The sequence below is a fragment of the Bidens hawaiensis genome, unplaced genomic scaffold (assembly GCF_021521415.1).
Source record: "Bidens hawaiensis isolate Kalapana, Puna unplaced genomic scaffold, B.hawaiensis_p1.1 tig00001412_1, whole genome shotgun sequence".
Taxonomy (NCBI): domain Eukaryota; kingdom Viridiplantae; phylum Streptophyta; class Magnoliopsida; order Asterales; family Asteraceae; genus Bidens; species Bidens hawaiensis.
In genome coordinates, this window is record NW_027491079.1 from 2,618,269 (window position 1) to 2,632,302 (window position 14,034).

The 14,034-nt window shown below is 36.5% G+C and overlaps 1 pseudogene; it reads left to right on the forward strand.

Annotated features, from left to right (window-relative positions):
• The first annotated feature begins 9,095 nt into the window (after window positions 1-9,095).
• LOC143575139 (uncharacterized) lies at window positions 9,096-13,477 on the forward strand (annotated as a pseudogene).
• Window positions 13,478-14,034: the final 557 nt, after the last annotated feature.

Below are 14,034 nucleotides of genomic sequence, written 5' to 3' on the forward strand. Positions count from 1 at the left end.
GAGTAAAATCAGTTCAGTTGGTAAACGGTTTAACGTATTCACCTGTTGTTGTTAGTTCGGTGATGTTCAAAACCTTTTCCTTTCAGTATGCTATTAACGTATATTTGTAAATAGATACGCATAAGTACCTTGATGGTATTTCTTGATTAATCAACAGACCTTAGGTTTGATCAACAGACCTTAGGTTTGATCAACAGACTTTAAGTCTGACCTAACCTTAATAGAGTTATAGTCGTTTATGAAAATATATATTTTGCATTTACATATGACGTTTGTGATAGCATCTTTTGGCCTAATAGGTTCTATCATTTTGGCAAACTTCTCCAGGTAAATAAACGGGTCCCGCAGCTGATTAGGATTTGTACGAATTACTTATCTTAGGCAAGAAGAGTTTACTATGATATTCCCCCTCCAGTTACTACATGCAAGTCAAACTATAGTTTTGATAACATTACTTCTTGTGGAAGTAGCGTTATTACTTTAATAAAACATTGTTTCGAAAATCAATTTACGGTTAACGATTATAAGCTTAACTAGGTTCTAAATAACTATGAAATAAAATAACTAAAGCAATATCCTACCTTAAACGACTACTCAAGAATAAGAACTAGAAAAGATCAGCAGCTCGTCGGTTAGTGCTTCGATTAATAAGACAGCGGATTGTTAGCAGTGCTTCGGAACCTTGTTTCTTGATTAATACTCGCGAAAACAAGCTCTCAGAACGTTGGAAAACCCTGGGCACGCAATCCTAGGTTAACTATGTGAAAAGTGAAGTGAAATGGGATGATTTGAGCTCAAACCCGTAGTTGCCCTTTTGTAGGCAAATTTAGACTTTTTTCGCGTCGCGCGAGCCGCCTTAGCGCCGCAATTTTACGCGTGGCCTGTCTCATGATGCCACGTGTTGACACGTAGTTGGACACATGGATTAGATTACTTAACGAGGTTTCGCATCGCGCGAAGGAACACTTCGCGTCGCGCGAAAAACCTACTTTATTGAATCGTGTGCCAGCTACTGTGCGTAGCGCGGAGTAGATTCAGTTTCAGCTTCGTGTCTCGCGAAGGTTCAGGAAAAATCAGAATTTTCATTTTCAATCCCTTAACTTTCAAATTTTATATTTTTAACCCAAAATTAGATGGGGTAATTTTCACAATGTTACAAAATATCGTTATTGAACCAAACAAAACCGGGTACCTAATATGTACAGAATTTGTTGGTATGATATGTACTGAATTTGTCGGTTCAGGTACCGGTACTGGTATTTCGGTACGTTACCTACTTTGGTGCCGCTTTTTGTTTTTTCCCGCCTAGTTTCTGTTGCTTTTTGTACTGTTTCCGGTACGGATACCAAATGAGGTAAATGAAACGGATACCATATACAGTAGAAACTCGATAAATTAATACTCAATTATTTAATAAACTCTCTAACATAATATTTTTTGCCGGTCCCGACTCGGGAATAGGGTGCTAAATTAATAATTCGCTAAAATTATAAGATAATACATTTTTGATAATTTCTTTAGACCCCATATAAAATATAAATTAATAATTCCTTATATATAGCATATTACATGAATGATTTATGAAGGTTTCTTGAAAAATGACTCAATCGTCTTTTGCTTTTTGTTGAAATCAATTTCCCCTTGAATCTCGTCTCTAATTTTCCTTAGCATGGTAAGAACTTCTGGTGTTGTTTTCTCATAGCTCAACAAGAAATTGTTCAATGTGATTGCCGCTTTAATAGCTTCGTTTCGCGAAGGGGGCTCCATTGTAGAACTTTCATCATCTTCTTCATCGATATCATCTTTATTAATTCCAATAACGCTTTCAATAATTTCTTCATTAGTCAACAACTGTGCAACTACATTTTCTTCTGGGTGAGTCAGAACATTCTACTATAAATTAATAAAATATTAATTAATATATAAATTAATAATTATTAATTTATCGATTAATTAATAACTCTTTTAATTAATAAATTTTGGTGATCCCAAGTGTATTATTTTATAGAGTTTCTACTGTAGGTTGAATCAACAAATAGGTATCTTCTTCACCAGTGATTTGTTTATATAAGTGGCATTCTGCCTTCACCATAAGGTATCTTCTTCTCCCTCGATACACTAAATACTGATATTCTTGTTATGGTTTATGCATACAGTAATGATTTGATAGATCCGATATTGACGTGTCAGAGGGTGGTCCAGTTCTGACCCCTTATAACGAGTAATTTGTGGTCTTACAAATCTATGGCCAAAAGACGAGGTGTGGTCGATTTCTTGCTCATCATCGGAGAGTATTTATAACGATCTAGACGTGATCTGGAATTGTTTCTTTAGATCACAAGCCTAGTTTTTAGCAGTAAAATAGATGGGGAGCCAATATCTTTTATCACAGATTAAGTTTTCAACGGTATAACAAATGGGAACAGATAGTGAGTTACAAGACACGGCTTAATCACCGAGAAATGGTAAGATGCGCTATTCGGTATCTATCACTCTTGAATTCGTTCAAGATACTAAATAATGAACGTAGTACGTGTGCGAAATCCACATTAAGCCTGACTTCCTTTACTCTGTTAATGTTACGGATGTATGAAACATCTTTGCTCCCTCTAAAAGAAACACCATCTTAATATTGAAAGTTTCCATTACAATCACCTCTAAAAATATTTAAATCATCAGGAACCTTATATGCTACAACCTTTGCAAATATTTCCTATGACTCTGCCATATCAAACTATTTCATCTCCCACATTATCAAACGGTGGCCAGTCTCGAAAACCAAGCTATATAAAACAAGTAGATGGTCATTTATGACTCCTACATTAGGTTCGAGATCATCTTCTGCCTCGGGAATATATTGAACCGTTCAAACCTGCTCCAAATTAACATTACAGGTACGTACTCCAAAGACCTAATCTGACTTGGTTATCCAAAAGAATCACTATTTAGCTGAAAATGTTTTTTGTTATCAATCTCAGGAATTTGATCGGGGCCTACAACATGTCTCCAGGAACACGTGCCTAGAGTATAGGCATAGATGACCGTTGTCAGGTTGTCATCTCAAAACCGTCTGATGGTTTTAGTTCATCGATCAACCACTTGATAAGCATAGAAAAGAAATATGGGAATATCCAACTAGTTAAGACTATGGAGATCATGGGTTGTGAAACATGCAACATCATGGGACTACTGATGGGATTGCCCTAGGAAGGTAAAAACATTAATACTAGGCGCGTTTAGAATAGGAATTCTTCACACTTCCTTATTGATGGGATTGTAAATGTTAAAACATTATAAAGATAAGAGACTGGATTTAACTTATTATTTAAAAGTTCAACCTCTTGGAAGTATTTCAACAATGTCATTAACCATTTGCACAGCAGTAACAAGATTTTATTAATGCATAAAGTATCGTTATCCACTTTAATCTTTACAGATATACTAATGGGGTATATAAACTCGTGAGTCTAAAATTTTTTTCGTTTATAGCAATGATTTAAACTAATTGCTAATTAGTCAACAATACAAGAGATTAATGAACTAGAATTTGGATTTTAGTGGTTTTTGAAACATTATGCCTAAATAGACTTTAAATCGCAAATGAGATGTTAAGAATATAAATGGTTAAATCTTATTTCAAATGATCATTCATGTATATTAAATTGTGATTGAATGTAAGACCCCGAATCCCGGAAATCCTACAGTTGGTAATCATACCTAAAATTCACAAAAATTTAAAACCCAAATCAATTCGCTTTATTTCGAAACCAGATCAGAGTAAATATTCAGCGGAAAATCCATTAGTATCAAAAACAAGTTCCCAAAACCGGGAATTATGCCCAAAACCAAATTTGAATACATTTAGTAATAATTGAAAAGAAACAATTTGCACTATTAATTTCCCCGACTAGTTATGCCTTCAATCGTCCAAGTAGTCTCAAGCACGTCCAAGCAGTAACATCCTCCTCTTAACCTGAAACTCACACTAACATACACACAAAGTCAGCTAGAGCTGAGTGAGTTCAAGTTTTCATAAACAATATTCATACTTTATTTCAAAGTTATAGCTCTAAAACAATAGAGAGAATAATAATAAAATAAATAAATATATTTCACCAAATAATACATTCATCGTCGAACACGCGTACACGGGCCTCTCCACCATGAGTCAAGACTCAAGTAATATATTTGACCCGGACGCGGTAAGACCTAAGCACGTGACACGAGCCTCTCCACCACGAGTAAAACCCGAGTAATATATTTGACTCGATCACGGCTTACACATCCAAACACGTGATACGGGCCTCTTCACCATGAGTATAACCCGAGTAATATATTTGACCCGATCACGGTTTAACATACAACGGGCCTCTTCACCACGGGATTTAAAATCCGAGTAATATATTTAACCCGTCAAAATGATGATCACGCCACACGGGCCTCTTCACCACGGGATTTGAAAACCCGGGTAATATATTTGACCCAACCATAATCACCATGCACACACACATCAGTAAGCCTACTTACATCATTCTTAACCACAAGGAACGGGCTATAAGGTAGCACATGCTCATACCTATATATATAGATGAATATATATAATCCCAAATATACCATATCACAAGTAAGCCATCCTTAGTCACGAATGACTAACTAACATCACTAATCATAGGCCATAGGGTAACGCATGCACATACATATACATATACATATATATATATATATATATATATATATATATCATCCCAAAATATGCCATATTACAAGTAAGCCTATGGGCCATAAGATAACACGTGTGTATACATACCTAAATATCATCACAAGATATACCATAATACAAGTAAGCCTTTGCAAAATCATTTAAACGGTTTATCAAGTATAATCAGTTAGGTGTGTATGCTAGCCCAAAACTTGAAAAGCGTGAAAAGAGGCATCATGAACTCACCTGACACAAGGCACGAAATCACCACGAGCTAGAGAACCCCTAAGTATCCCCACAACTCAAACGCCTGTCGGTTTATATACAATCATTATTAACGATACCGAAAGGACTCGTTTATCCTACGAGGCGTTCTGACATGATTTGATGAACCTAAAGCCCCAACCATACTAATACCATTTACATCAGCCCCCGAGGCCAAGTATTTACCAAAACCACCCCCGTGTGGACCAAATTAAGTATAATTACATCCAACAAGTCCACACGACACTACGCGAGCTGAATGGGTCGGCAAATCGCTTGTACAACGCATAAACTACCAATTAAACGCGAATTTGCGTTGTACCGACCCGTTTGAGCAACCGACAACCAATTCAGCCCCATTAACTTAAAAAAAATAGTTTTCCACAGCCCTTAATTCATGTTGAGGCTACACAATCCGAATTGGTTGTTAATTCCCTCAAACAACGCGCTAGACGCCACAATCAACAAACTAGACAACCGAAATCCTAGTTTTCACTTCATCAACAATTGACCAATCTAACGAATGTCAAAACTCATTATACTAAAGTATGATATACAAGACATACCTAGGAAGATTATAGAGCAATAACTTCAATTAAAACAACCCCGAAAGGACCTCGATTGGTCTAAACCGAAAGAATTGATCAATGTCGAGTATAAGGAGCAGATTTTAGCATGCGAAGATGCATTTTATTACATAGGATAACCTTTGAAATAAATTATGAAATTTTTACCAGACTTTAATTAATTTATTAGGTTTATAAAAATATTTAATTATATTTTTCTAGTGGACACAAAAATCATAAAAATTCCTCCAACACAGAAAGGTAGGTGAAACTATTTCAGTGCGCAGCAAAAGTGTTTTATTTGTTTAAAAATCATTACCAAACTAAATTAAACGATTCCAATTGGGTTGTAATCTTAACTCAAAATGTGAACTTTCAGAAGTGGAATAAACCAATTTGGACTTGTCAAAAAAGAGTTATGATGTCGGGAAGACAGACCAGAATCCGTCAGCCCGCATCAGCTTTGACACATGATCTTATAAAATCATAAAAACTATTCAAATCTCGTCCAAAAATTACATATTATACCTTTCTCGAAACTAGACTCAAAGTAAAACATCATGGAAACCAGAATCGATCAAAAACACTAACTTTTCATCGATTTACAGACCAAACAATAAACGAGTACGAATCTGTCAGAAATTGTTATAATCAAAACTCAACCCTAACATGTTCAACCAAGGGTTTAATGGTGAAAAATACTTGCATGGACGTTATACTAACCTTGAATTGGGATTTTACACCTTAAACATGGTTGGAAAAAGAAAAAGAAGGAGCTTGGGAGGCTGCTGTGTCCGATCGGCCAAGAGGGAAAGGAAGAGTTAGGGTTTTTGTTATGTTATAATCAAAGTTACACTCTAAACCCTCCAGATTGAATGATGTAGTAACTTGCATGAAAAGTTAATTTATTTAACGTACCGGAATGACGAGAAGGTCTCCGAGGAATGCCGGATAAATCCCGAGAATATACAAGCTTTGTTAGGCATAACCCTTTTTACGAAAATTTACGGACGTTACAAGTCTACCCCCCCCCCCTAAAAATGGGATTCGTCCCCGAATCCCGTCGCGAATGGAACGGACGCGGATAGAGACGAAACCTAATCATCTAAATACACAAGAGGACGATAGGGACAAAACCTCTACTAGCGCCCGAGTCAAACAGGAACGAGGCTTAAACCTCAAGAAGTAAAAGGAAAAGAACCTAGAGTGATAGCATGCTACGCCTCAGCTAAATAATAACGCATGAAACGTTCAAGAGGATGAGAAATGGGCGAGAGAATTTTAAAGAACGAGAGGAACTTTAACGCTAAGACATGAGCATTAGCCATATCCTATCCCTACAAAGACAGAACCCTAACACAGCCAATCACAAGTGGCATTTAGAACATGGTAGGTAACGGTAAACTGCTAATAACGTTGATCAAGTGTTATTAATTGTTTACTTTACCCGCCCATCCTAAGCACCCCCTGCCCCTAACCATATCAGCATCCCATCTTACACTCAATCAATTATTCACATAATGAAATTTTAAAACTCATAAGAACGACTAAACAATTTAAATTACCTCTTGGCGTGCAGCTACTCGCAGTTGGCATATCTAGTCTTTTCTTTTATAGTTCGAGTCCAAACATTCGGGAATGCTCGGATCCCTCGAACCATGGCTCTGATACCAACTTGTAAGACCCCGAATCTCGGGAATCCTACAGTTGGCAATCATACCCAAAATTCACAAAAATTTAAAACCCAAATCAATTCGCTTTATTTCGAAACCAGATCAGAGTAAATACTCAGCAGAAAACCCATAAGTATCAAAAACAAGTTCAAAACCGGGAATTATGCCCAAAACCAAATTTGAATACATTTAGTAATAATTGAAAAGAAACAGTTTGCACTATTAATTTCCCCGACTAGTTATGCCTTCAACCGTCCAAGTAGTCTCGAGCACGTCCAAGCGGTAACCATCCTCCTCTTAACCTGAAACTCACACTAACATACACACAAAGTCAGCTAGAGCTGAGTGAGTTCAAGTTTTCATAAACAATCTTCATACTTTATTTCAAAATTATAGCTCTAAAAAAATAGAGAGAATAATAATAAAATAAATAAATATATTTCACCAAATAATACATTCATCGTCGAAAACGCGAACACGGGCCTCTCCACCACGATTCAAGACTCAAGTAATATATTTGACCCGGACGCGGTAAGACCTAAGCACGTGACACGAGCCTCTCCACCACGAGTAAAACCCGAGAAATATATTTAACTTGGTCACAGCTTACACATCCAAACACGTGATACGGGCCTCTTCACCATGAGTATAACCCGAGTAATATATTTGACCCGATCACGGTTTAACATACAACAGGCCTCTTCACCACGGATTTTAAAACCCGAGGAATATATTTGACCCGCCAAAATGATGATCACGCCACACGGGCCTCTTCACCATGGGATTTGAAAACCCGAGTAATATATTTGACCCGGCCGTAATCACCATGCACACATACATCAGTAAGCCTACTTACATCATTCTTAACCACAAGGAACTAAATATCATCATACAACCGTAGGTTATAAGATAGCACATGCTCATACCTATATATATAGATGAATATATATAATCCCAAATATACCATATCACAAGTAAGCCATCCTTAGTCACGAATGACTAACTAACATCACTAATCATAGGCCATAAGGTAACGCATGCACATACATACATATATACATATATACATATATATATATATATATATATATATATATATATATATATATATATATCATCCCAAAATATACCATATTACAAGTAAGCCTATGGGCCATAAGATAACACGTGTGTATACATACTTAAATATCATCACAAGATATACCATAATACAAGTAAGCCTTTGCAAAATCATTTAAACGGTTTATCAAGTATAATCAGTTAGGTGTGTATGCTAGCCCAAAACTTGAAAAGCGTGAAAAGAGGCATCATGAACTCACCTGACACAAGGCACGAAATTACCACGAGCTAGAGAACCCCTAAATATCCCCACAACTCAAACGCCTGTCGGTTTACATACAATCATTACTAACGATACCGAAAGGACTCGTTTATCATACGAGGCGTTCTCACATGATTTGATGGACCTAAAGCCCCAACCATACTAATACCATTTACATCAGCCCCCGAGGCCATGTATTTACCAAAACCACCCTTAGTTAATTCCGGGGACAAAGGATTTCCAAACTACACCCGAAAGTTGTCAATTGTATCGAATACGCACGTTAACGAGTTGCTTATGCACTTGGCACCAACTCATCCCCGTGTGGACCAAATTAAGTATAATTACAGCCAACAAGTCCACACGACACTACGCGAGCTGAATGGGTCGGCAAATTGCTTGTACAACGCATAAATTACCAATTAAACGCGAATTTGCGTTTTACTGGCCCGTTTGAGCAACCGACAATTAACCCCACAACTTTCATTTTGCAACCGGCAAATTGCTTGGTGACTCGCGGGACCGCGGGACCGCATGCAAGGCAGCGGAGTCTTCAGCGCAAAACCAAAGCCATGGAGTCGTCTTCCGACCCACATGGTGGTTTCCGCAGGCGCACACGCATGGCGTCTGAGTCACGGGCGCGCATGTATGACGGCGGAGTTGTGATCCGAAGGTTCTCACCGGCGAGTAGCAGTGTTCACTTCCGTGCTCTCCCGGGCTCCCCCTATCAAGTTGTACGTTGCTTTTCACATATATTCACGTTTCCCTACTTGATGACAAAAAACATTGGATGCTATTTCATTTGGATGGGAAACCACCTGTCACATCCAGAAAATGTCCCTTTAAAGGGTACCTCGCATATTCAGGTTGTACCTTATGCTGTGCAAGTTGTACGTATTTCTCTTCGTGAATTTTTATTTCTTCTAGATCCAGAGGGACCCCAATAATGAATATGTTATGTTGAAACCGAGATCTGAAGAAAGAAGGGAACGGATCTCCTGAAAAACAACCTGATGACTCCAAATCCAGAACTGCTCTTCAAGATTTGTCATTTTTTTAAAACTAAATCGAATAGATCTGGAAGTATTTCACAAATTTTTGGGTCTTTTTGGGTTTCAATCAAACAAATCTAAAAGCATTTTCTAGATCTGAGTTCCATGGACGGATTTGGAGGTTTTTCACCATAATTTGGTGAAATTTTTTTTTTTTGTAAACTTCCAGATCTAGATTTTCCTTGGAAGGAAAAAATCACAGATCTAGAGTGATGGATGAACAGATTTGAGAACCGAGATGAAAATCTAAGAGTAGCTCGTTGCCGGTCCATGGCGCCAATGAAGAAACATGAAATGAATCCGACCTGATCTATATCGATGTTCCTTGGTGTTCAAGATGAACGAACCACGACTTCGTCTTCTTCTCCGGTAGCTCGAGATCTGCCATGGAAATATGGGGGGAGTGAAGGTGGCTGCTAAAAGTTTCCTCTTGTTTACAGACACAAAAATATATGTGGAGGCCAAGTGTCCAAGAAGGGATCCCTCAAATGAAAGATGAAGACCCCTTATATATGAACTCCATGGCTACTATCATGAAACCCTAACCATATTAGGCCTGGCCCGGTTAGAGGTTACCTCCACAACTCCCCAGCCCATTGGGCATTGGTTAGTAAACAATAATAATATAACAAATCTATAATATATATAAACAAAGAACCTAAAATCCTACGTGTCGCGATGTGGTCGCTCCCCCTTTTTATGGAAGCCACTAGATTGCTTGATTTTTAAATAGAGTTCTCTTATTGATTTAACCCAAATTCATGGGTATGGGTCTTACCAAAACCAGATAGCTCTTAAACGGGTTATAACATCTCATTAAATTAAAAATGGATCTTACCAATTATTTGATATGAAAATCCTATAAAATAGGGATATACTAAAATTTAATATCCAATTTAAAAAGAAAAAAATATTATTTATATAAAAGTTCAGTAATAAATCAATGAAAACATATTTATATAATAAATACAAAAAAACCCTCATATTCACAACGATTAGATACTACATCAATTATAAATAAATGGAAATCAAATTTAATCAATAAAAACATTAAAATTCCATCTTTAAAAACCTGGAAAAACTTTATTTTTTTTTAATACACAATAGCCAAACATTATAATAAAAAGATTTGACAAACAAACATCTTATATATCACAAAAAATGGACAAGCTGTAACTATGGAATTTTTTTAAATATGGAAAGGATTTTAATTAAATAGGGGATTTTTAATCAAAACTACGTAGTTTTGATTGGTTTTACGTGTAAGGTTACGCGTCTCATGGCACCGTATTCACTTTCCCAAAAAAAAAATACAGAAGACATTAATTTAGCGCTAGCGAGAAGCTCGGATTCACAATCTATATAATTCAATCATATTATCCGGTATAATTCAATCATATTTTCAGCAAGAGAAGCACAGCGCTACTAGAAAATTGATTACATTGATCACCTACCTAGCCAGGTTTAACATATAATTCAAAAATAAAAAATTCATAAGCATTTTTTTTTAATTTCGCTTCCCATGTTCTCACTTTCACCAAATTTCCAAGGAATGCGCACCTAAACCCTCTCAGTATTTTACTTTATAGTGGTAAATGAAGGTTTCTCACGTATTTGACCCGAATTTACAGATAAATGTCTCACCAAACCTAGATAACTCTTAAACTGGTTATAACATCTCATTATATTAAAAATAATCTCATAAAATGTTTGACATGAAAATCCTATAAAATAAGGAATATACTAAAAATTAATATCCAATTTTATTTAAAAAAAGATATTATTTATAATTAAGAAACAATTTTATAATAAAGAAAATAAACGGGTAATGGGTATCACAAAACCCAGATAGCTTTTAAACCGGATTATAACATATCATTTATTTATGAAACCATTTTATCATCAAACCTCAAGTATAGAACTGACCTTTGTCCCCTCCTTCCTTCACTCACTTAAAGTCAGATAAATATTTATATTTATCAAATTCAAATATACATATATAAAAATTAAAAACGAATAATGTAAATCAACCCCCGTAATACGGGAGATAAAATCTAGTATAATATAAAACACAATAAGTAAAAGGTCGTACCGGATATTTAGGACCCTACCTTCACAGTATTCATTAGTCGTAAAAAAGAATCAACTTTTTCTCTCACACAATAAACAACCCCAAACGCCTTTTAACGTTTTAAAAAGTTATAAATTGATAAAATAAGCAAATCCCAAACTAGATGTGCACAAACCGAGTAATTTTCAAGAACCTGAATATGGTCAACCAAAGTCAAAACTGAAAGTAGAAACCGGTTTCGGATATTTGACGGGTTTATTGTAACTTGAACTCCTATGAGACTAGCATCCTCCCCAACTTAACTGAAGCCATTGACGAAAGAATACTCCGGCGTAGCTTGCAGGTATACATACATAAATACATATTATTATTATTATTATTATTATTATTATTATTATTTTGCCTTCAATTTCTCTCTATAATCTGCTGTAATATAATATATATGTTATAATCATAAATCTAATTTCCCCAATGCCTCCTCCTCCCTCATTTCCACAAACTCATCAAAACCTTAATTCCAACCGGAGCTCCATCACCATCACGTATCCAAAAGCTCATATCCACCCAACCCGACCCGCTCATAGCCAAAGAGATCTTCGATTTCCACCACTCCTACTCCACTTTCCAAACCCTCATCCTCAAACTCGGCCGCTTCTCCTTAATGAATTCCGTCCTCTCCACCCGGCCAAACCGTCTCTATTCACCCACATTATCCGCATTTACGCCGATGCCAATTTGCCCGATAAAGCGTTAAAAACATTCTACACGATGCTCGAGTTCAATGTGAAACCACGGGTGAAACAATTTAATTTAATTCTTGAGACTTTGGTATCGGATACGGGATACATTCGCCCCGCGTTTGAGTTGTTTAGGTCGGCACGACGTGTTGCCGAATGTGGAAACATATAATATTTTGATGCGGGCGTTTTGTTTGAACGGGGATGTTAGTGTTGTGCACCAGTTGTTCGATGAAATGGGTGAGAGAGACGTGGTGGCGAATGTGGAGTCGTATAGGATTTTGATGCAGGGTTTGTGTAGGAAGAGTCAGGTGAATAAGGCGGTTGGGTTGTTGGAGGATATGTTGAATAAAGGGTTTGTGCCGGATTGTTTGACGTACACGACCGTGTTGAATAGTTTGTGTAGGAAGAAGAAGCTTCGGGAGGCGTATAAGGTTCTATGTAGGATGAAGGTGAAAGGGTGTAGTCCGGATATCGTGCATTACAATACGGTTATTTTGGGTTTTTGTAGGGAGAATCGGGCGCGTGATGCTTGTAAGGTTCTTGAAGACATGGATTCTAATGGTTGTTTGCCTAATTTGGTGTCGTATCAGACTCTGGTTGGTGGTTTATGCGGTCAGGGGTTGTATGATGAGGCTAAAAGTTATCTAGATTTGATAATGTCAAAAGGGTTTTCACCTCATGTGTCGGTTTGGCATGTTTTGATCAACGGGTTGTGTGGTGTTGGGAAGATTGATGAAGCGTGTTCGGTTTTGGAGGTGATGTTGAAAAGTGGGAAACCTCCGCATGTTAATACTTGGATGGAGGTGATTAGTAGGGTTTGTGAAGTGGAACTCGGAAGATTGGAGGAAGCATTGAAGGTTTAGATAGTGCCTCATACGAGGATAATAGAGGCGGGTGTTGATTTACAAGAGTATTTAATCAAAAGGGTCGAGCGAATGCTAAATTCAAATCAAGAAGAGAAAATGTTTGAAGTTTGAAGGGTGTACATTTCAAGATGATGTGTTTACGAAGGCCCTCGTGTATTTGGAAGTTAGAAATTTGTTATTGGGATAATGTGGAAACAATTTAAGACTCAAGAGTCGAGTATAATTGCAAGGAATTGACTGTAGAAGTTGAAATTTTGCAGGTGCAGATTCTTGGTACTTTTAACTGTGAATCTGTGATAGATGAGTGTTCTGTCGTTAGTTTAACTGAAGTTTTATGCTGCTGTGTATGCTAACAAAACTTTCACACCAAAGGACATGCAGCCTAGCTAAAATCTTTATAAATGTTTAAATTTATGGCATCAACTTAGTATGAAAGTCTTGCAGAAGATTTTTATCAACAATTATATATTTAGTATGAAGAAACTGATAAACCAGCTTAGAGCATTCTCATCCCACCCCTATCCCTAAACCAAAAATTACACTAAAACTCACTATATTTTCTCTCTTCATTTCAATTAAATAATACTTTTTATACCTTTTATCATTACATTTTCTCTTTCCTTCACTCACAACCACTTTTAAAATATATTAAAAAATTATAGAGGTGAACAGTAACTTTTCAAATATACAAAAAAATCACTACTTTCTCTAAAATATAAAAACTCTCACTCACAACACCCTAAATCACTCCCTAATTTATAAAAACACCCCTTAAATAAAAA